At 45.4% G+C, this 24193-nt stretch overlaps 1 protein-coding gene and 1 long non-coding RNA gene across 14 annotated transcripts in view; one reads left to right on the forward strand and one right to left on the reverse strand.

Moving 5' to 3' along the window:
* The window catches only part of Msi2 (musashi RNA binding protein 2), a 369528-nt gene that overhangs the window by 69093 nt on the left and 276242 nt on the right, over positions 1-24193 (reverse strand). The gene's annotated exons all lie outside the window — the stretch shown is intronic.
* The window catches only part of LOC125365293, a 32524-nt gene continuing 31918 nt past the window's right edge, over positions 23588-24193 (forward strand). The window contains exon 1 of the long non-coding RNA XR_007213683.1: positions 23588-23600. This is a non-coding gene — a long non-coding RNA (uncharacterized LOC125365293). The remainder of the gene's footprint in view (positions 23601-24193) is intronic.

Raw genomic sequence — 24193 nt, forward strand, 5'->3', positions numbered from 1 at the left:
AGGTACAGACTGTATCTACTATACATACGCCACACCCTATTTTCCCCCAAACCAATTAGAAAATGGCATCTCATGAAAGCCCTAGCGTAAGAGCTAGGTAAAAGAAACACACAGTTAATCTTGTTCAAAAGGAAAGGCCAAATAATGAGCCATGTGTCTTTGGAGCATCCCTTGGCCTCTCTGGGCCTCTCATAATAGGTAAGACTTGTGGGTAGGAGGGTTGCCTCCTCTGGTCCCACTAGGGTGAGGCCTCTGATCTACGGTGAATGTATGAGGGCTGATCCTCCCATAAGACCCTCTGGGGAACCTTCTGCTCCATCTATCATCTCTTTGGAGAACTCCTCTCACAGGTGTTTCAACTCACTTAAGTCAGCATTAAGAATGGAGAGGAACCGGGAGCTGGTAGTTCATGCCTGTAATCATAGTTACTCAGTAGGCTAAGATGTAAGGACTGTGGTTTGAAGTCATCTGGGGCAGGAAAGTCCATGAGACTCATCTCTAACTAACTAGCAAAAAGCTGGAAAGTAGAGCTTGGGGACAGACCTAGGACCTGAGTTTAAGCCCCAGTACCAATTAAAAAAAAAAAAAAAAAAGGAGAGCCACAGGAACTCCTCAGAGAAACAGAGGTCCCAAGGCCCATATTTTAAAGGCTGAAACACAGACAAGTTCACCAAAAAAATCTTTTCATCTGTCATCAGCAAAATGGCACCTACTCAGCCTCTTTGAAACCTCCCACCTTAACTAAACACCCACACTTCTGAAAGGTCCTAGGGACTGGATGAGAAACAAGGGCTAACTCCATAAACAACCAGGCTTCAAGTTAGAAATAACCAGGATGGCTACTCAAGAAGCTGATATCAGGATTGCCATTCAAAGTCCATGAGACTCTTACCATGAGACTCTTATCGGCAATTAACTACCAGTAAACTGGAAGTGGAGCAGTGGCTTAAAGTGGTAGAGTGCTGGCCTTGAGTGAAAAGCTCAGGGAAGCACCCAGGCCCTAAGTTCAAGCCCTACAACTGACAGGAAGGAAGGAAGGAAGGAAGGAAAGAAGGAAGGAAAAAGGAAGGCCTATATATACAGAGAAGAGAATGGAAATCTGAAAACAAGATACCTCAAAATTAAAATTAACTGCTCCCCAAACCACTGAAGAATATCAGACAGTTAACTTACAAAGAATTCTTTTAGGTCAGGATGGGCGGAAAATAGGAAGAGCTAGACTCAAAAAATCATTCTTTTCTCTCTTATCATATAGGTCAATGAACACTAATAGGTGATCACAAAGGGTCTAATGCTCTGTCTGTGGAAATCGATGCAAAGCATGACTTAACACACTTGGTTAATGGAGAAAAAAAAGTGAAGGCGATAACCTCCAGATTGTCAAATTTATTCTGAGTATCCCATGAGGAATTTAAAGGTGTGTCTAGGCAAGCATATTTATACCATGTGCAATTTCCCTCCCTTGTTAAATAACCCACTGCTAGGGAAGGCGTCAATATCCTTAGGTTGCTTCCAGCAGATATACAAACCCCTCAGGCCTGAGCATGGGGAGGACTTCCTGGTTTGAAAATGTTTCTTGCAGGACTGGGAATATGGCCTAGTGGCAAGAGTGCTTGCCTCATATGTATGAAGCCCTGGGTTCGATTCCCCAGCACCACATATATAGAAAATGGCCAGAAGTGGCGCTGTGGCTCAAGTGGCAGAGTGCTAGCCTTGAGCAAAAAGAAGCCAGGGACAGTGCTCAGGCCCTGAGTCCAAGCCCCAGGACTGACCAAAAAGAAAAAGAAAATGTTTCTTGCAAGGAATTGGTGGCTCACTCCTGTAATACTAGCTACTCAGAAGGCTGAGGTCTGAAGATTGAGGTTCAGAACCATTCGACAGGAAAGCCCTTGAGTCTCCTATCCCTAATTAACTGGCATGAAGCCAGAAGTGGATGTGTGGCTCAAGTGGTAGATCTCCAGCCTTGAGTGCAAAATCCAGAGTTCAAGCCCCAGAACTGGCATTTAAAAAAAAAGAAAAGAATTCTCCTATCGCATCCTACCTTATCTCCAAGGCAACCTGGCCGAGAAGGGCAGCTCCACCAGTGTCACTGTGCTCAGCTGCTCTACTGCATATTTCAGTTACTTGTCTGTCCACTGAGAGCAGGAGCTGAACCAGGGTGTTTTGCTTTTGAATCTATGTACAAAGATGGATTTGGTGGCCATCGAACTTGGAGGGAGCAGGGCTGAGCTGGGGACAGGAAACATGGTCCACAGCTTCGTAAAGAGTTCAGCACCATTTCACCTCAAGCTGCCCTCAACCCAGAATATTCCTGGGCCATTTCTATGAGACATAATGGATATATCGGATCAGATGTCCTATGATCCTAAATGAAGAAAGTATAAGGTTCCTTGGGGCCCACCCGGCAAGAACAGAACAGGGTACACGAAAGGATTGGGAGTAGCTCCACCAGCCCTGAATTTGCCCTAAGAAGGACACAATTCAGAAGATCAATGGTTCCAAGAAAACAGAAACAAATCAAGTTGCCATTCCAAAAGAAGGGCATTTCTGATTATTGACTGTTGGGGAACTACTCACTGCACCCTGACTAAGTCCAGTCCAGGTAGGGTTTGCTGGGCATTTCTAGACCTTGGGCACCAAGCCTCAGGGTGGAGCAACAGTGGCCGGTGGGTCTGCTTTCACATCCACATGTTAATGTGCACTCCAGTCCAGCTAAGCAAAGTCACTTCCTACAAGCCAGCGATGGGATTTCTCCAGTGACATCTCTTGTCTGGCATACAGAGTGGTTATTTATGATCAGTCTGCATTCTGCATCACAATGTCAAAAAGTGCCAGCTTATCTGTACTTGTTGAGCAGCCATTCTACTCCATCCTCAGGTCTACCACCCTGTGGCGTAGGGAGGGCCACTTCCACTTCACAGGTGAAGGGCAGGTGGGACCCAATGTTCTCCCCAGTGCAGTCTACTTCCTGCCCATAGAGTGGACTGTTTTAAGTTTGTGAATTCTAAACTTGCCCTACCACTTGGCTCAGAACCCTGCCTCATCACGTTTCCAGGCCAGGGCCTCTATAAGAAGGCAAGAGCTGCACATGTTCATAACCCAAGCAGGAAGGTAGGAAAGAAAGTGGGTAGCACATAAGTTCTGTAAGCCCTCCCCCCCATATATCAAATAAAGGCAGAAGAGAGGGTGTTGAGGTACAAGAAGGACTTTAACACAGAAAAACAACAAATAGCCAAACCCAGAATGGGCCCAGGGTGAGTACCTGAAAACAAACCTGCCCCAAGTAGGGCTAGATAAAACGAGTGTGATGCCTGAGACCTCTTGCCAACAAACCTCCCGCTACCTTGGAGGACAAACTGAGAAGCATTTCCTCCTTCTTCCTCCCTCCTCCTCTTCTTCCTTTTTCTTTTTCCAACAGACTATCATTTCTCACAGTCCTGAAGGTTCAAAGTCCTTGGTCAAGGAACTGGCAGTTTATTTTTCTTTTTCCCGACTTCTCTCCTTAGCTTGCAGTCAACCAACATTTCGAGTCCCTCTCAGACTGTGTGTGTCTGTCTGTCTCTGGTATCATAAGAACACTGATCCTGTTGGTTTTAGGACCTGATTAAGATATTACTACCTTCTCAAAGAAAATCTAATATGCTAGGTGCTGGGTGTCTCATGCCTATAATGCCTAATCACTCAGGAAGTGAGATTTGAGGATCTTGGTTCACAAAGCCAGCCTGGGCAAAAAAAAAGTCTGTGAGAAACTTATCTTCAATTAATCACAAAAAAGCCAGAAGTGGAGCTGTGGCTCAAATGTTAGAGCACCAGCCTTGAGTGAAATAGCTGAGACAGCATCCAGACACTTTGACTTCAAGCCCCATTACTTGCATGTGCATGTGTGCACCCCCTCACCCCAAAGGGAAAAAAAAACCAACCCTAATATACTCATAGGCTTTGACATAAGAAACATTCACTTCTCTGGCCTTCTTAAGAATAAACAATAGGCCAGGCACAGTGACTCAATCTAGGGGCTGAAACAAAGCTACTCATTGGCCGGGAGGCCAGTGGAGACAGGTATTGTCCACCACTGTCCTCTCCATGGTCTCCAAACCAGCCTGTAGGGCTGCAGATAGCCCCTTGAAGCAGTCCCTTCCCTCCCCCAATCCTTCCTTCCTGCTTAGAGACAACAAGAGGCTTCCTTTTGGGGTCCCCTCCTACCAAGTTGGGCCTCTCCGCTGTGCCCCCTTCAGGGAGGTGTCTCAGCCATCCATAGTGGCATCCTTCACGCACCTGCTTCCTCATTTACACCAGTAGTTGGCAGCTGGTTGCTGTAAACTATAATAAAATGCCTTTCTAAAAAAATGAAGGAATGTGACCAGACATGCCAGACATCATGATATTAAAGCCGTGTCAATTAATTTCTCCCCCTGCTTGATAAACGAGCCCCATTCCATCTCTTAATAATGAGGAGAGAAACAAGAAAAGTTGACACTTAGTTTAATTTATTTTCTCAACTTGCCTGGTCATATTTCTTTCTGCCTTGCAGAGCTGGCTGGGGCTGTGGGAATTACAAGTGGCTCTGGCACAGGCAAGGCGGTGATGGGTGTGAATCCACACGGGCCTCCTTTATTCCCGCACACCACTTCATCAGGAGGGGACAGTGACTTAGTGAGCCAGCTCACACCTGCGCCTCTCTAGCCCCAACTTTCCCTTAGGAGCTGGTGGGGGAGGGCAGGGTACGGGGAGGGGAGTGTTCTCAGGTCTGTAAAAGACTAGAGAGCAGAAATGGCACTATGATATTTCTAATCTAGTTCTGTGAACTACACAAGACTGAATTCCCTAAATGAGCATTAAGCTACGTGGGTGGCATGTGGCAGAGGGGAGCCAATTTCTCACTAGAAAGGTTCTTTCCTTTCCTTTTGGCTGTAGGATAACCCTCTGAAAGTCACACAGCAACCGTGAGCCAGCAAGTGTCTTATGAAGATTTAGTTATGCGTAATTTTTTTTCAGTCAGCCACAATAACTTAATTTAAGGGCACTTAAGGGCACTCCTAAGCCATATACCAGGTTTCAGGTGAAAGCAAGGTGGGCTCCTAACCAGGTTTGGGGAGGGGGTTGTAAGGCAAAGGCACAGTCTTCTCATGGGGAGAAGCTGGTAAAAACTCAGAACCCTGGGGTGGCCAGGAATCAGTATTTTTACCCAGATCTTTGGTACTCTAATTGCCTGCATGTCTGACTCTGCCTTGTGTTTCCTAATTCAACACAAGCCAAGCAGAGATCATGTGGCCCAAGAGAATCAAGAATGTTCCACCAGAAGAATTGTCAAGATTTCTCATCCACAATGCAGGAAACAAAAGCTAGTTTTGAGAAGCCTCTGACAGGCCTCTCACAGGTAGCTCGGATGCAAAGCAGATTTGGAATATCAGAGGCAGTGGCCTCCCAGCTGCTGCCTCCCAGGCTCAGAAACCTGTTCATACTAAAGTATAAAGGACAGAATCTGTTTCCACTCCCAGAGATATTCACAGTTTACCCAAATCAAATCCCAAGCAATGACATTCTACTTTAGAATTTCAAGCAGGCATTCAGGTTCTAGGAAATACTAATTTTTTTAATTGGTGGGGGACCTCCTATTGCCTGTCAAATTATGTAAGTGTACAGAAAGAGCTTCGAGCATAAGAATAAGGATGGGGATCCCCAATAATCACCCAGCAAAGAGGAAGGGGAGTTCAAAAGGAAAAGAGATTCCAAAGGGGTAGAAGGAGAGCGGGAGAGAGACCTCTAACCACCCCAAACCATTTTTCTGAGAGAGGAATCTGCCATGAATACTGATGGTGTGATTTGAAAGTGCCTGTGGCTGCCAGGAAAGGGTGTCTCATCTCAGACTCTTGTTAACGGAGAGCGAAGAGGCACCTGTGGTCCAGGCCAGACAACCCCAACCTCATTTAATTCTGAGTGCGCTCCATGGCAGCGATTCTGTGAATGACACTTGTCAGGGCGGTGGATTAGTTCACAAACCTATTTTTTTGTGCGTGGTGTTCCATCTTGGTCAGGAAAATAGTCAGTTCTTGGCGAGAGAGACACATATTACTGCTGTTAAGTGCCAATATAAACTCTGGAACGCAGTGGTAAATTCACCAAATTAAATCGCTAGACAACTGGCTGGGATCAGGACCCCAGCAGAAGGTGCCAGGACTATAGCACGCGCCCAGTGGGGCGGAGGAGGCTGAGGCTGTGTGTGCAGCTGGAGAAAGGGCACAAGGACACACTGCCTCCGCATATGCTTTGGGAACCACAGTATGGGGCGGCTTTGGCTCCCTCTGTGTGCAGGACAGGGGCCTTCAAGGGTATCTTGAAACCCTAAGGGCTTTCTGGGCTCATGAGAGATACAGCATAGGCTGGAAGCCTTTAAGAAGGAGGGTGTGCTTGAGTGAGTACCCCAGCTAGGATTCCAAAAAGTGGGTTTCACATTGGTCACTTTTCCTGACATTCATTCCCCCAGTCATCCTGGATGGTTAAGAGGTAATCTACCTAACACCCTCTCCAAGGTGGAGTGGAAAAGGGCTTGGACTTTGGAACCAAATAGATATGAGTGTATACGCTCAGTGTTCTCCTCTAGGAAAAAGAACATAGTAAGATCCATCTCACTGGCTGGAAGGACTACTTGAAGACACTCTCTCTACCTGTGAAGGGCTGGTCACCCTTCCCACCAATCAGATTTGTTAGGACCTCTCCCCTGCACCAAACCCAGTTTCTCCTTGCCAGTCCCTATGTGTTTATCCCAAGCCCCATTTAATAAAATTCATCTGACATGTCTGTCTGGGGATGGAGAAATATATATGTCATACTTTTCCAGCTATCACAGTGAGAACAGCTAGTAAAACAAATCATGAGGTCAACTCCTAGACCATCCTGTTAATTTTAAAAGACCTGACTGTGCATTCATGCATGTTTAAAAAAAAAATCCAGCTGGGGACCAATGGTTCATGCCTGAAATCCTAGCTACTTGGGAAGCTGAGGTTTCAGGATTAAAGTTCAAAGCTAGCTTAAGCTGGAAAGTCTGTGATACTCTTATCTCCAACTGATCACTAAAAAGTGGGAAGTGAAAGTGTAGTGGGAAAGTAGAAAGTGTAGGCTCAAGTGGTAGAATGCTAACTCTGGGTGAAAAGTTAAGGGAAAGTACCCAGGCCCTGAGTTCAAGCCCCAGTACTTGTACAAAACCACCATCACCACCATCACTACCACCACCAATCATCATCCACTAATCACTGAGTGACATGCTCCGAATTAGCCAAGCTACGTTCATCCAAGCTACGGCCCACCCAACAGCCACCTCCACAGGCCATTCCTCCCTCTGACACATGCTCAGGGAACCACAGATACGGTTCTAAAACTCTATCACAAAACCACTACTTGGAAGCAGTTTTTTTTTTGTTGTTGTTGTTGTTTTGTTTTTTAGCAATGCCACAAATTACAGGACTTCTTATTATGGGGTATTTTAGAATAGTCCCAACTGACAGTCCTGGCTGGGTGCTTGCAGTGCCTCACCCTCCACACTACACCAGGGTCACTGTGCTACTGTTTGAGCCTGCCCTGAAGTTTGTGGGCAGGAGGCCACCCATCCATCAGTTAGCTGCCTCTGCCAAGGGGACTACATGAAATACACATGCTTACTCCCACCAAGGGGGCGGGTGGGGCTGACCATTTCATGTTCTTTTTCTGGCTGTTGAGGAGCTGATTTTGACATCTGGAGGCCAGATCTCAGGCAGCTAGGCTGGAGTGACGGCTCTGCTGGGCAAAGAGATCTGCTACTGGGTGGCTCTCAGAGGAGCCCTGGGTGTGGAGGGAGGCTCTGGAGTCTAGCTGCTGGTGGTACTCAGGGCACTTCACACACCTGCGGCACTAGTACTCCTAGGTGATTTTTATGCAAACCAAAATTTAAGATTCAAGGGTCTGGAGCAGTGATTCTTAACAAGAATGACTTAAGCGGAGTTTTTGTTTTTGTTTTTTTCTTTTTGGCCAGTCCTGGGCCTTGGACTCAGGGACTGAGCACTGTCCCTGGCTTCCTTTTGCTCAAGGCTAGCACTCTGCCACTTGAGCCACAGCGCCACTTCTGGCCGTTTTCTGTATATGTGGTGCTGGGGAATCGAACCTAGGGCCTCGTGTATCCGAGGCAGGCACTCTTGCCACTAGGCCATATCCCCAGCCCTGTTTTTGTTTTTAATGAAGCTGATGGAGCTAGGTCTGAGTAGTATTCAGTACTGTGTTTCAGAATCCCCCACAAGAGTCAGATGACATGTAGTCAGGCATAAAAAATATGGGGAAAGCACAGCAAACGGACTAAAGAAGGAATGCTTAGGGGAGGAATTCAAAGGCAGAATTCCTCTGAACAACTAATGTATTGTTTATGAATGAATACCAGGAAGTAGAAATGTGTTTTGGGAGGTGGGCAAGTGGAGACACAGGAATGGAGGAAGGGTGAGTAAATGTAATCATTATACTCAATGTATACTATATAAAAAAATGAACCATATAACCTGAGGGCATCAATTGGAGGAGGACAATAAAGGAAAACAAAGGCAGTGTTGACACTGACCCAGACCACTGTACTCATAACCTTACTTATGGAATTGTTACCTCTTTGTACAACTACATAACAGTAACAATAATAAGCAAAAAAACCCCAAAACACTGAGGAGGGAAAAAAGCATAATGCCTAATCTCTATTTTTCTTCCAAAAATATGGAATATTAAAAGCGTAAGTATTGTTAATTTTTCTTTTGGTGATACTGGGATTTGAACTCAGGACCTCAAGTACTTGCTAGACAAGCATTTTCCCACTTAAAGTCTTTTTTGCTTTAGTTTATTTTTCAGATTGGGCCTTGAGGATTTGTTGGCTGGGGACTAGTCTCTGACAAGGATCTTCCCACATAACTGAGAACATATACATGTTGAGATGGCATGTGTTTGTCTACGTTGGACTCAACCTGTCATCCTCCAGATCACCAGCTCCCAAGTAGCTGGGCTTATAGCTGTGAGCCACTGTGCTTGGTTTGTTTATTTCAGATTCAACTTTACCCCACTGGCAAAGTGCGATTGCAAAGAAAATGTAGGAAAATGCTACTAATGACAAAAGGAAGTTGGCGGTGAACCCTGTTGTCTCCTTTAGCAGTCAAACCAAACCCTACACCAGGCTTTGATCCCATGGGATCAGCAGTGGTGGGCTGAGGAGAAAAATGCTCTGAAAAACCAGTGTGTGGAGATATTTCCATTGTGATGTGATTTTGTTGCCTCTTTAAAGTGATGTAACTAGGTCACCTACAAACGTTCTTCTACCTGCAGCCCTTTAAAGCCCGGATACACAACTGCAAAGACTCATTTATAAAATGAGACATTTCAGCAGATTTTGAACCCATTTGTTAAAAAATATGAAAATGCAACACTTGATTAGTTTGCATGGAGAACTGATTGACATCAGGGAAGATGGAAATTTACAAGCTGAATTTCAACAAAATCCTTTGCATAATTGGAGGATGGGATTGAAAAATTAGTGCCATGATTTAGTTAGCACAGCAAACGCGGTCCTTCCACTGGGATCTGAGTAGCCTGTGAGGTGTATTTTCCAGTTATTCTAGCAATGAAAACCAACTCTCAAAATTAAGGAAACTCAGAACCCACCTTTAGAGCTGGACCACCAAGTGTTAAGTCAAGAACTTTATAAAAAGTGACATATTCCATCACATTGTTCTCATTAAATGCATTATCTTAATCATTAATAAATAAAACCCAAATATTTCTCACTGAAAATGCACTCTATTAACTTCCCATTTTTACAGGTTTAATAAATATACATGACATAGTAGCAGAGTTGTACCTGTATAGAAATGGGAAATTAAATAAGACACATCAGAGATGAATACTTTTTTTAATGAGTAATGAATCATATTCTAAAAGAATGTGACTCCAGCTCTGAAGTCTCCCTTGGGTCACAGTGATTGCTGAAAGCCAAGAGGCCGGGCTGGGAATGTAGCCTAGTGGTAGAGTGCTTTCCTAGCATATGTGAAGCCCTGGGTTCGATTCCTCAGCACCACATAAACAGAGGCCAGAAAGGGTGCTGTGGCTCAAGTGGTAGAGTGCCAGCCTTGAGCAAAAAAGAAGCCAGGGACAGTGCTAAGGCCCTGAATTCAAGCCCCAGAGATGGCAGGAAAAAAAACAAAAAACCACCAAGAGGCCTTTACTGTTATCAGCTAGTATGGGCCCCTTCCCATGATCAAGGACAAGTTTAGTCATGGGGACCAAGAACCGGTCCTTTTCAGAATTTCCTGGGCCTCTGAGCTGAGCAGCACCAAGCACTCAGAAGAATTTGGGGACTTCACCTTTCTGAATGGCCCCTAGTCCCAACTTCAACCCCCTGCATGCCAACCACAGCCATACCTGAACTGATTTGCAATAAATTTTTCATAGCATCATATCTTCATTAAAATTTTATTCTATTAGCATTCTGAATCCAAACCACTAAGTACATAATTGCTAAAACATGTGTTAAGCGCTGACTTACGAATGCTGGTTTTATCATATTGTTAATTAACAGAAAGTAGGATTAATACATTCACAGATCATTAGGAGCATTTGGTTCAGTTTCACCAGCTCTTCAGCTGGGTGGGGATAGTCGTTGGTGGGCAACCTTGGGACTTTAGAGCCAATACACAAGTATTCTCTAGGGTTTACCCTTGGCCCCAACAATGGCTCTGAGATAATGGCTCAAGGCCAATTTTTCCTAAAGGAAGTATTCTAGGATCTGATGCCACTCAATACCACTGACTCAAAATAGTCCATGTGGAAGGAAAGATTTGGTAGGAAGAGAAAGTAATACATTGTTAAACACAGAGCTGGGAGAGTCCATGAACCACTGGGAGAGTTCCAGTCTAGGATCTGAAGAGATGCTTAGAAATCTCTAGCTGTGCTGCATACTGGCTGTGTGATTTGGGGCAAGCCATTAACCTCCCTGACCCTGTTTCCCAACTTGTAAAATAGGAATCAAGACGCTGACCTCACAGGGCTGGCACAAGGATTAAATGAGATAATTCCAGCTCCCGTTATCATGCTTGCACAAGGCCATAGTTCTTATATAAGGATTCTGCACCCAATATTGCTTGCAATAAGTAGACCACTAGCTGAGACTTGAAAATACTCTAGCTATCAATAAATGTTTGCTGTGGTGGTGAAGACTCTAATGGGGTCTACTCAGAGGTGCCAGGGGCCAGTATGTGTTTGGACTCACCTTGCTGTCACATCTCCAATGAAAACCTGGCCACAAGATCCCTCAGGCCAGAGAGGTTTACTCAAACCTCTTCTCACCCTGTCCTGGGAATTACAGAGGTACCCAGGCATGAAATGGACTAAATGTCTTCTCTGTTCCTAGCCGTCCGAATTGCTTTAGTCTGGCCCAGTGGTGGTACTACCAATTTTTCATGCTTAATAATGAAACAGCCCACTTGGCTGGGCCACAAGCAAGACCAGCACTGGAAACCAGGACTGGAAGAGTCACCGCAGGTGCAAGGGAGGAACCTGGTATGGGGTGAGGGCTCCCTAGGGGTGTCCTCAGAGCTAAGGCAAAAATTCCAAAGTTGGAAGCCAGGGGCCTAGGGAAAAGCTGGGGGTTAGAAATATAAAAGAAGTCTCTGAGGAAACACGCACAGGGGCTGCCTCAGCTGTTACCAGGACACCTGGCTAGGCAAGAGCTCAACCGTGAAGTGACACAATGGACTTCCTCTTGGTGGGGCCAAGGTGCAAAAGTAGGAGCTAAGGGGAAACTCAGAACATAATAAGTACAAACCAGCCTCTGCCAGGCAGGCTTAAGTGTGAAGAGAGAGAAAAATCACCTGATTACATTTTTTCCCCCTGAAACATTCTTTCAAGCTCCTAGGTACTTAGTAATTTGAAGGTTTTCTGTGGTGAGGCCTTCGGCGTGGGGTTGTTATTTGTGGACTGTGACTAGAAAGAGCCCTTTATTTATTTATAGAAAAAGGTGGTGAGAGGCCTGGCTTCACAATCTCATTTCTACAACTCAGCTGCCTCAGTTTTTTCCTCTACAATCTTCAGTGAGAGGACTTGGGGGAGCTTCACGCCATTCCTAGCCCTCTTCCGAGGCTGGTGTGGCATCTGTCTGGAGATCTGCTTCCCTGTCACACAGACTTGTAGAAACAACTTAATTTGACCCTGGAGGACAAGGGCTCCAGAAAAAATGGCTGTCTTCACCAGGAAATCACCCAGAAAGGGGTTGGCGCCATACCTACACTGACCACATGGGAACCAAGAAGGCTGGAGACAAGGTTGGGAGGTTGTCATCAAGTTGCGATGCCTGCCTGGCACAACACTGCCTGTGATTGGAGACAGGGAGGCCTCCACGGACATGCACGAGCCACCCAGCACACTAGAGGCCAGGTAAGGAAACAAGGCCTGGCTTCCACCAGGAGCCATCACCTTCTCCCGTCTCATCAGGGGAGTTACAACATCTCTGTGTTCCCAGGAGGCAACCAAGGGACTACAGAGCTTGAAAGTCACAGCATACAGCCAGCCAGCTATGTTGTGGCCATTCTTCTGCTTGGCCACAAAGACCAGTAACTTCAATTTATTTGTGTCTGGGGCCTTAAGGAACCTCAGCTGTCATCCTTTCCTTAGTTTATTACCAAATTTCTAAAATATTACATTCTTTATTATATCCAAATTCACTTTATTGCACTTGACAATACAGATAATCACATACCATATGCTCTAATGTTTTGAAACCAATGCATGTTGACAGCGGTTTTTATTCATGATGCATAATTCCATCCTGAGCTCACAATGAAGCATCTGAGCACCCAGCCTGGTGTTAAGACTTTTGCCTAATAAGAGATTAACAATACGCAAGTTGCCGAGACATTCTCTATTCACAATAGGGAAAATGTACCTGAGCTGAAAAGATGGGTTTATGGAAGAGGAGAGGAGGGGGAACATAAGCCCTCCACCACCACCCACCCACCATTCCAGGAGGATTTATAATGATTTGTTATTGTTCTATGCTTATGAAACTTGATATTGAAAAGAGGAATTGGTCTTGAGCCAAACAGAAAGGCATCTAATCACAGCAGCCCACACTGTTGGCCCCTGAGAACCGAAAGCACAAAATGCCCAAAGCTCTCATTAGGAGTCTTTCTTGTTTTTACTCTTGTCTTGCTACAAGCAAATATTTGTCATTCCTCTACCTTGGCCAGTCTCTCCCTCTCTTGTCCCCTTTCCTCTTCCCTTGGGCAGCCCTTCTGTTCCCAATTAGCCCCAAGCTCCCTGGCAAAATGAACACAGCTGGGGCTGGTTCCTACCCCCAGCATCTTGGCACCTTTCGGACAGAAAGGCCAGGCTGGCAGGAAGCATCTTTGCGACTCCTTCAACGAAGCCCTCATTGTGCAAGCGGCTGAGCCCAGAATGGATGATGTAAAAATGCCTCCCCAGCCAGCTTTGCAGAGATGCCTGGAACAAACAATGCCATTTCACCCATCCCCTAACTAAGAGCTTTCATTTGCTTCAGAGAAACACTCCAATAACTGTAAACCTATTGGTTGTGTCAAATGTGGTGAGAAAGAACTCAGCTGTCACCAGCAGAGAATCAACTCAGATTTATAGATTCTCAGAGCTTTAATATATATTCTTCTTTTCCCTGTAGAGCAACAAGGGGACCAGGGTAGGGGTGGTGGTGGTCAGAAGAACAGCCCACATATTAGAGTTTCACTATCATTCTCCTGGATAATGGGATTTCTCAACAAGGGGAGGGGACACCCAAACAAAAGCCAGGGCTTCACTTGACTGTTTTGTTCAAAGCTTAGCTGAGGGATGTGGAGGCAGTGTATGTGTGTGTTTGTTGGGGGGAGGGGTGATCATTAACAGCCTCTGGAGGACCCAGTGGCCTGCTGGGAATAAGAATCTCATAGGACCAAGAAGGGGCTGGTGCTTGAGGACACAGCAACAGTGACTCAGCCACCTGCAATGAAAGCCAACTGAACCAAGAGGCGTCTCACTCCATATAACTGCTATGCTTCTGAGAAGCTTAAGCCCTAACAACCCTTTTTCATAAATTAAAACAACAAAAACCATGACTTCCCTTCTGGGCTTAACAGCACGACTCCCAGACAGGCTTTCTCTTCATTTCCTAGTCATCTTCAGCAGGCAGGGGTTCTTCCAATCACCAAAGACTTGGGGGGATTTTTGTTTTGTTTTGTCTCTTTCTCTTGCTTTGCTATCACATATCAAGTACGGCAGTAAGCAACTGGCAACGAACCAGCTATCACTTAGACCAGATTTAAAGACATAATTTCCAAAGAACCTTGTGGAAAAATTACTTGTCTGGCCCCTCTGGACCTGGAGATGGAGTGGTAGGGATGAGGTGGGCTTTCCTGAGGTAGGACCCTGGCTGGGGTTTGCAAAGTCGTCCTCGATCCCAATTATCTCTGTTTTTTTCACTGTTTGTATACATCTGAGGAAAGGGATGGGTTGTTTGTAAGCCTGCCAGCTTGAGGTGTTACTCAATTCCTTATCTCAGGTCAGTCTTGGGCACTTCCCTCATAGCAATCTAGAGTTAGAGCAGTCCTAGTCTCTCCATCTCCCACCTAGGAGCAGCCCTTTCCTCTCTTCTTATTCTAGTCCCTTTGGCTGCTCCAAAGTTTCTCCTGTAATAGTGTGCTGGTCCCCATCTGATGTCCCCCATCAGTGTCCCTCTTCATATAGTATAGCTGGGGTCTGAGTGACCCAAAGTACCAGACACTTGGGCTGGACTTGGCCTTGCACTGTCCCTGGGGCCTTTCTTAGCAACTTCATCAACCCATGCTTCAATGGTGAACTAAAACACTGATGGTGAACTAAAACCCAGGCTTTCCTGTAAGTCATTACTGAAAGCTCACCCCACCCAACCTTCAGTTGTTTCCCCTTTCTTAATAAATATAAACTTTGGTTGCAAGCTGGTTATAAAAACAGTATTCATTTTTCCTTCAAATGGAAAACATTTCTACAATAAACATTAATTGGACACCTACAACATGGGAGAAACTTAGTTGAACCTTCAGGATATAATGGAGGTAAGACCCTTTTTCTGGCCTTCAAGGCTAGAAGAAACACAAAATCCATTAATTCCCTCTGCTGGTATGCAAAGAATGGAGTGATTTAGTGTGAGCTCCTGAACTGCAGGCTTACCCCATCACTACATCCCAGCCCCCCTAATCAGCACCCAGCAAATACTGACTACAGGAATGAGTGGCTTTGGGAGAGGGTGTCTAGTCTGTCTCTCTAAACTACAAATTCATTTTCCTTTTAAAGATTTAATCAGTTATGACCAGAGGCAGTCAGCACCAAACCAGACCAAATCTGGAGTAAAGAAAAAGAGTCCCCAGGCTCCTTCCCTCATCTAACAACCCATCCATTTTCAATTCTCACCATGCATCTGCCCCCCAAGAGTGGAATCTGCTTAGCTGAAGGTCTAGGTAGAGAGGAAGACGACCAGGAACAGAAAGAGGAGAAAGGAATTTAATTCTAGGATCCATGGGCCTGGCCACAGCCCAGCCATCTTTCTTCTTTGGAAAGCCCAATAGGAAGTGTTCACGTTTCCCAGGCTGTGGCAGTTAGAAGGGCTGAGCAGTAACTGAAAGATGGAACTAGAGAGGCACAGCCTGCTGCTCCCATTGAGCTACCACATTGAGCCAAGTCAAATTTGGATTTTCCACTTTTCTTGACAAGACAGGACATTTGAGCATCTAGAGTAAATGGTGCCACAGAAACCACAAGCCAAACAAAGCCTTGAATCTCCCATCATGGTCTCTCTGCAGGGCTCAAGGGCTGCTGTGGAGGGAATAGGACCAGCCAGCAGGCAATCAGGACAGGAACTTACTCCAGCTAGGAATTTATTTAAAACAAAAACAAAACAAAAAACAGAATGTAGCAATTTTGTCTCTAAAACCTAGGAGATCTGGGTGTCCTTTGTCTCTTAGGACTGAAAAATCAGAAGCTCTGCTGTACTTGGTAGAAGTCAGAAGTTAGGTGCAGTATCCATGCTTAGAAAGGGACCCTGCCCTGCCCAGTGCCCTCTGTTAATGACACACCCACAGTATTCTGCTGGACGTAGCCAGCCTTTCTTTCCAGGATGATCACTCTTTAAGGGGCTGGTGATGGTCTTGGAAGTTCATCCACGGGGTGGGTGGTGACGGGGTAGAGAACCGGAACAGTATTCTTAGCCCAAGACCTTAGCACTAGTCCATAGCTAGGCTTTCTGCCCATTGACCAAAGGCCATCCCTTGATGGAAGGTGTTCCCATCCAAGGACCTGTGCTGCAGGCTCAGGAAGGCTCTGGGTTCTGGTTCTTTCATCCTGGTTGTTTTGCCAATCAGAAGGTCTAATGGATCTGCTTATTTTATTTCATTGGCTTGTAAGGACCCGTAACCAGTGATGGGAAAGAAAGGTGGCAGTGATAAAGGCTTTAGCAACGGCTGGAGGAATGCCAGGAGTTGAAGTAATGCCTTGGCCACGCCTGTTCCCTAGAGTATCAACAGTATTGCTGGAGCTGAGATGGAAGGGTGAGTGCTGGGCTGGGGGGGGGGGGGGAGGTACAGGTAGGATGAGGTTGGAGATTCATTGCTAAAACTGTGGCTCACTGAGGCAGAGCTAGAGCTAGTCATGACTATCTTCCTCCTGAATGAGCCACTTCCTTTCCCACATGGTTTTCTTCATCACTATCTTCACTCCACCATCATTAGTTTGCAGTAAGTCCTACTCAGTCTCTGCATATGCATGATCTCTAATCCTTCCAGCTTGTCCCCAAGATAGGTGATGTTATCTCATTTTGACAAACAAGGAATAGGATACTCAGCACAGTGAGTTCACTTGGCCATGGCCTCTCTCCATCAGCAAGTGGCTGAGCTGGGATGGAAGCCCAGGTTTGTCTGTCCCTAAAGCCCCAGGCTTTCCTCTCCATTAGTCCTTGGAAGGGCAACCAAAATAAGCAGAAGGCTTAGCACAACACAGCCCAGGATAAACTGTATGGATAAGTTGCCATACAATTGCAGCCAAATGACTTGATTGGCTATCCCTGAAGACATGTGTGCAGACCAGGATGCCCCATGGGTCTGGAGCAAGGGAGCATTGATCCTTAGCTCCACTCTCCAGGGCTGTATCACCTTCAAGCATCTCATAGGACTTCAAGAGACTCTGTGCATATTTGCAGCAGAATCCCCTGTACCTACAACTTGCACTCAATAAAACAGTCAAATAAATAAATTTGAAAAGTTTGAATCCCAGTATTATTCTACTTGTCTTTTGTTTTTGTTATTTTGAAACAGGGTCATGCTATGTAACTGGGAACCTGTGATTCTATGCCTCAGCCCTCAAGTGCTTGGACTGAAGGTACATGCTACCACTCCTGGCTCTACTGTCTTATTAGCAAGACAAGGTAGTAGAGCAGTTTACACAGAACATGGCACATCAGAAGGGATCAATAATTAGAACCTGCTGCCTAGCAATGTAATTTATTATATGCTATTATTATAGTAGCATTATTACTGCTTCATGAGGTCATTGTAAGGAACAATGCATTTATGAACTATAAATTACACCATGGTCATTATATAACCAGTAACTGATGCTGAGTAATCAGGACAGGCATGATGGCGGTCACCATGAATACACTGGATGTATGCATGTGGGACCTAGGGTGTGTATAGTGAGAGGAGGTGGACTTCCTGTCCTTGCTCTGTCCTGGATCACCACACTCCTCTGGGATTTTCGGGCCTAACTGCTAGGCATGTCTGCACTTTGATGGCAATCACAGTCAAGATGCTTTTATTACCACTGTGCTGGGTGCCTAACACCCATAAGCTACAGCCACGGCAGCCAGGTCTCTGCTCACTTTAGTTAAAAATAAAATTTACAACAGGGTAGCAGGGAAGCAGGTGCTACCTAAGTGGTGGTGCCATGCTGACATGCAGAGATCTACCAAGCAAGCTCAGCCCTTTGCCAAGCCAAAAGGGTAGCAGGCAGGACCCAGTGTGGACATGCCAGTTCTGGGGCAAGGAAGGCTCTTGGCACACTAGGTACCACATTCCCTCCGAAGTGCTAGCCTCCTTTGATTCAGAGGATCACAAGAGCCTAATAGATATGCCCTTATGAATGCATAAGATGATGCTAAGTGAAACGAACTCCATGTTATGGAAACGACTCATATCACTGTTGTAATGACTTTCACATGCCATATGAAACAGTAGCTTCTATTGTTGATGATCCTCTTGTATCCCCTTCCTGTGGTTGTACTTGCGCTATCACTGTATCTCATCTGAGTACACTGGATACTGTATATACTGGTATTAGAACTAGGGAAGTGAAAGGGAATATCAAAATCGGGAGACAAAGGGTAAAAAGACAAACGACTCTAAAAGCAATAGTTGCAAAACCATTTGGTGTAAAACAACTGAACAACTCATGGGGGAGAGAAGGAAAGGGGGAGGGGAGAGGGGGGAGGAGAGAGGAGGTAACAAACAGTATAAGAAATGTACCCAGGGCTGGGAATATGGCCTAGTGGCAAGAATGCTTGCCTCTTACACATGAAGCCCTGGGTTCAATTCCCCAGCATCACATATATAGAAAACGGCCAGAAGTGGTGCTATGGCTCAAGTGGCAGAGTGCTATCCTCGAGCAAAGAAAAGACAGGGACAGTGCTCAGGCCCTGAGTCCAAAGCCCAAGACTGGAAAAAAAAAAAAAAGAAATCTACCCAAGGCCTAATGTATGAAACTGTAAAACTGTAACCTCTCTGTACATCACTTTGACAATAAATAAGAAAAAAAATACTGGTTTAACACCTGCTTATGTGCTGGGAAGTACCCGAGGTTGAATAAACCAGGCCTCAGGGTGACAGAATAAATGGAGATAAGCAAGTACAGATAGATTTCCTTAAGGAAAAGGATAAACAGATCAGTCTTTCCAAAGCAACTTTTCAGAAGCTAGAGTCTGAGACCAAGTCCCACAAAAACAACTGGGCTCTGCAAATCCCTCTCATCCTAGAAGCCTCTGTGGGCAAGCCCTCACTCTTTCCCAGGCAGCTGGTGTCAAATACCATCTAGCTTATTAGCAAACTCACTGTTTCCAGAACGGATGACGCTCAGAAATAATTCTCACAGTTAGACTTACAGGGACCTAAATAGTTTTGCTGATTAAACTTCTGAATCCTTATCCAAACCTGCAATATTCCTCCAAGGTGGGGTTAAATCCTTTACTGTTTCCTAGCAAGCTTTGGCCTGAGGATTGGATGCTGTGGTATATGTATACACCTTTCTAGGGTCTCACCTGTCCTTTTCTGTCTATGCACCGATCTACTCTTTGGGAGTATTGATCCTGTTTTCAGCTCTCCTGATAGCCTCCAGAGAGGACTATGTGTTTACCCTAATCAGTAGCACCTCTTCTGGGGTCTGAAGAACAACAGTAGTTGTGGGCAGGTGGAGGGAACAGGGAGGGAAACAGGTACTTGTAAAGAGAGGGCACAGACCCTCCTGATTTCAGGGGGCTAGAGCCAGTTACAGAAAACATCTGGTATAAACTCTCATCTGGAAGCAACAGACGAGTGTCTGCATTTGCTTTTGATGTGTCATTGTTATAATTACTGTTACTATTTTACCACTGACTTTCCAAAACCATTCCTATGAGGTGTCCTGTGGTAGCATCACAATTATCCAATTAGGCATCATGGCTTCGTTGAATGTATCAAAATAAATCACTTAATTGACAGATTGGACATAAGAAATAAGGGCTTGGGAGGGGGAAAAAAAACTGTGAGAAAATGAGGGAAGGGGTGACTTATTACCTGACTTAAATAACTGTAACCCCTTTGCATATCACCTTTACAATAAAAATAAAAGGGAAAGGCTCGCTTGAGTCTCTAGCACATTCTGATGTTTCCATGGCTCCCCATAAGACCCTAGAAAACTCACAAATGACTGAAGGGCAGACTTGAACCCATCCTCAAACTCCTCCACCAGAGAAGCCCCTGGGAGCAGCTTGGAGAATTTCTCTTCTGTGCACACTTCTCAGCACTATCACTCTCAGCCCAGGCTGCTCAAAGCCACTAGGGATGCTCAGGCTTCCCTCAGAGACTGACTGACTGTCCATGAGGCAAGGCCTGGGAATTGGTATTCTTTAACAGCTCCCCAGGTGATTCTAATTCTAATGTGCTTCACAAGGTGTATAAATTTTATAGCTTTCTTCATGAAATATTATGTCATCAGCATTTCACATGTCATTTAAAAACTCTCTGTAAACATCATTTTAATGGATGTGTAATAATCCATCATAAGAACGTCCTGTAATTTTCCTTCAGCTTGCTTTTGTAAGTGTTCTCCTGAGTGTGTGTCATACATGGCTCATATGCAGACTGAATGTCTGTTTCTAGCTCTCAAGGCAGGTTTGTCAGCCAGCTTCTCTACCTCTTGCTCTATAATTCTTGGGCCCTGTACCACATCCCAGAATTCTTTACCAACTGAAGACATGATCATTTCTGTTGGTTATTTTGGTTCCATTTACCCAGAGTGAAGATCTATATGGCAAGACAAGTTTTGTATCAATTCATTCAGTCTCCACTGTTTTCTTTTGAGATCATTTCCCAAAAGTTTTGGAATTTAGAATAGTCACTTTAGAATAGTCACTTGCCTTAGAAGGTGTGTAGAATCTTTTCATTAATTAAAATTTTGGTGTGGTACTGGGGCTTGAACTCAAAGCCAGGGTGCTATCTCTTAGCTTTTCTGCTCAAGGCTGGTGCTCTACCACTTGAATCATACCTCCACTTCCAGATTTTTACTGGTTAATTGAAGATTCTGCCTCAGCTGGCTTCAAACTATGATCTTCAGATCTCAGCCTTCTGAGTAGCTAGGATGACAGGCATGAGCCACCAGCATCTGGCTTAATCTTTTTATTTTGGACCATAAATCAGGTCAGGAACCAATTCCACACCAATCTATCTATACCTGTACGTCTTGCCTCTGAGCTTCTGCAGAAACCGGCACCCATCCAGAAATAGGGACCTTGACGTCCAGGCATGCAAGGTTTTCAGCTTTTTAGGTGGGCTAGTTCCTTCAAAGGAAGGAATCAATACAGGTTTCTTATGTCTCCTTTCTTTGTGGGATATTTGACTTTCAGAAGAACCACAGCAAGACAGTTGCCCAAGACTCAGGCTGAGTGAGAGATGCCTTTTTACTCTCTTCCTTCCAGATGTTCTAGAAAGGAGCAAACGCCTGGCAAGCAAACTGTAGCCCACTTCCAACTCCAAGCTACTTGCTCCCCATCAGGGAACTATCATGTAAGGCCCCTCCATTTCCCACTTTGGGAACATCTGGCAAGTCGATGATTAGAAGCACATGCTAACAGTTACTAACATGCTTCCCAGTTAAATCCAAGCTTAGTCCCAGGAGCCCTATCTTCCCTCCTCTCTCTAATCCACTGCCCCACCCCCTTCACCTCCCCATCCTAGCTCTGCACAGCTTTACTGCCAAACAGATGCTACACCTGACCCAAGATCTGCCAGGCTCATAGCCAAAAAGAAGGGGGGGGGGGGGCTGAAACATGAAGCAGCTTTCTAAAGTCTAAGGTGGCTCTGGAAATTTCACCCTCTACCCATTTGCCTCCTCCCACACCTCCCTGCCCTGCCCCCTTGCCAGCCCAGGCCCAGGTGTGCTCATTTCTACCTCTCAACCTTTTCTCTCACCAATAAACACCATCACAGCTTTCCAGCCTCCCAGAGGTGCGCCTGGTGTAAAGCTTGTCATTCCCACTCAGCAGGCTCTACAATAACCCAGCTACAGGTACTTCCCCTTTGGTTGTGATTCTATGTCAAGTTTAACATGAAGGAATGTGCTGAAAAAGGCCCTCTAGGAATTTAATAACACTCATTTCCAGTAAACTGGATTTAGTTTGAAGACTACTATCAGGGAAAAAAGTCAACAGGGAAGAAGGGAGAGTGGAGGCTAGAGCTAGGTGTTAACTGTGAGGAGTTGAGCCATTAAAAGCCACTAAGAAAGCTCTAGAATCAGAATGATCCAAGGATCTACTGCTGTGAGGTCCTTTGGAGCCTTACCTCCTACCAGGGCTTTACATCCCGAGTCACCAAAGGCAAAGGAAATCTTTGAAACCAACCAGGGAAGAACTGGGAAAGAGACTTACCATTGGGCTTATGCTATGACCATCCTGGTGTTTCCTCTTTATCCCAACTTTGGGTCAATGTTTTATATCCTGTACTACATTACAGACCATCTCAACTCACACCCAAATATCTAAAGGGGTAAAAATATGGTTAAAGATTTTGGGGGAAATTATCTAAAGTGTGTTTTATTTTCCACATACAACTTTTCTCTGTGGACTTCTTGGAACCCGCCCCAGAGTCGGAAGATTCTTTTCTCACTTGCCCTCACAGAGCACAGTGGACTGACTCATGCTGCCCTCCTGCCCTAACTTTTAGCCCAATTAGTCTAGAAGGTGTAGAAATGCTCCAAGAGTATAGGTTTTGGAAGCACCACTCACGGAAGCTACTGAGTCTTGTGTCTAATGTCTTCATCTATGTAACTTTCACAGGGCTATTGTAAAGATCCCAGAAAGGTATTTATTGTAATCTTGGGCACACAGCAAGGTGTCCAAGACTACGTCTATCCCCTTCCCAAAACTTATTGATACAAGACAGTTATTGACTGTGAGGCTACTCAGCAGCAGCAGGACAAATTCATTCCATCCTTTCCTGGGGACAAGTAAGCAGATCACCTCTGAGACAATGACTTCATTTATCAGGAGGACATCCAACTTACCTACAGCTCAGCAAGTCTTGAGAGGAGCCCTGCCATTCTGTCACCTCCAGGACAGAAGACCCGGTATACAAGGCAACACACACTGCTCTGGCGAGAGGACTGGCGGTTGCTGGTTAACTGCCGGTTAAGGCAGCTGTACTTTACAGTAACCCAGCATGGACAATATTATGAATGACACTCGCAAGCTGCCAGCCTGGGGACTCATTACAGTCAAGGTACAACATGGCGGCCTGCCAAGCCCCCGGCTTTCGCACTCGCTATGCCAGAACATCCACACACAATTTAATTGCATTATAATTTCAAAAGTGCTTTTCAAACTGGAAAAAGGCATTCACTGATTAACCAGCGAAGAGCAAAATTGTTTATGAAATTGAATACAAAAAGCTACAGAAATGTAATTGGGTCGTTCTAGCACCTAATTTTCAAGCCATTTTCCCCACTTATTTAATCACGAGATACAAAAGGAGCGACTGAATTGACTTCATACTAATTAGATTACTCCCTGCGATACTCCGGGCTTATATTCCAACTGGCTGATAGCAATGTTTTAAACAGAAACGAAAAAGGCTGCAGCAGCTTGTCTGCGGGACAGAGTGGATTGTTTGGAACAGACCCTTCGGTCCATCTATCCCTTAATAAGGAGAAGCATTTAGTCCCCAAACCTTCCACACTCCCTGCTACATGCCAAATGTCCTTGGAGAAACCTCACCCTCCAGGGTATCGATCAGAAGCCACCTTGGGTCCCATTCTACGCACTGGAAGAATAGGTCTGAGCATGCCCTTTCTATTAAACCCTGTCACCTCCCCAGCGGGTGCGGATGCTGCAGAGGCAGGCAGAGAAAGCCACACAGCGACTCTCCTAATTGGCTATACGAGGCCCTCAGTGGGCCTCCAAACACTTTTCCTTTTATTGTTCCATAAACCAACTGGTGGCCCTGACTGGATTGGTGGCAGCCTCATGGCAAGCCCAGCTCTGCTGAGTTCTCTTCTCACTTATGCCCTGAGATTCATGAGATGAGCAGAATCCTCATCCTCTCAGTGCTGGAGTAAATAAAATGATTTTTGTTTTAGAGAGTGATGCTGTGCTATAACCTGTACCTTGAAATGATGCGGCACTATGAGCCTGTGCTCTGCAAACAGGTGTGGGAAAGCTGGTGTCTTGGGCACGGGTAAACACAGCAGATGTCCCATCATGGCACCTGCCAGCACTGACACCCAACTTACGGGATTCCTCACACCCATCTGGAAATCAATCAGCCAACCTACCTTCCTTCCTTCCTTCCTTCCTTCCTTCCTTCCTTCCTTCCTTCCTTCCTTCCTTCCTTCCTTCCTTCTTTCCTTCTCTCCCTCCCTGTCTTTT

This window comes from Perognathus longimembris, chromosome 17, assembly GCF_023159225.1.
Source record: "Perognathus longimembris pacificus isolate PPM17 chromosome 17, ASM2315922v1, whole genome shotgun sequence".
Lineage (NCBI taxonomy): Eukaryota > Metazoa > Chordata > Mammalia > Rodentia > Heteromyidae > Perognathus > Perognathus longimembris.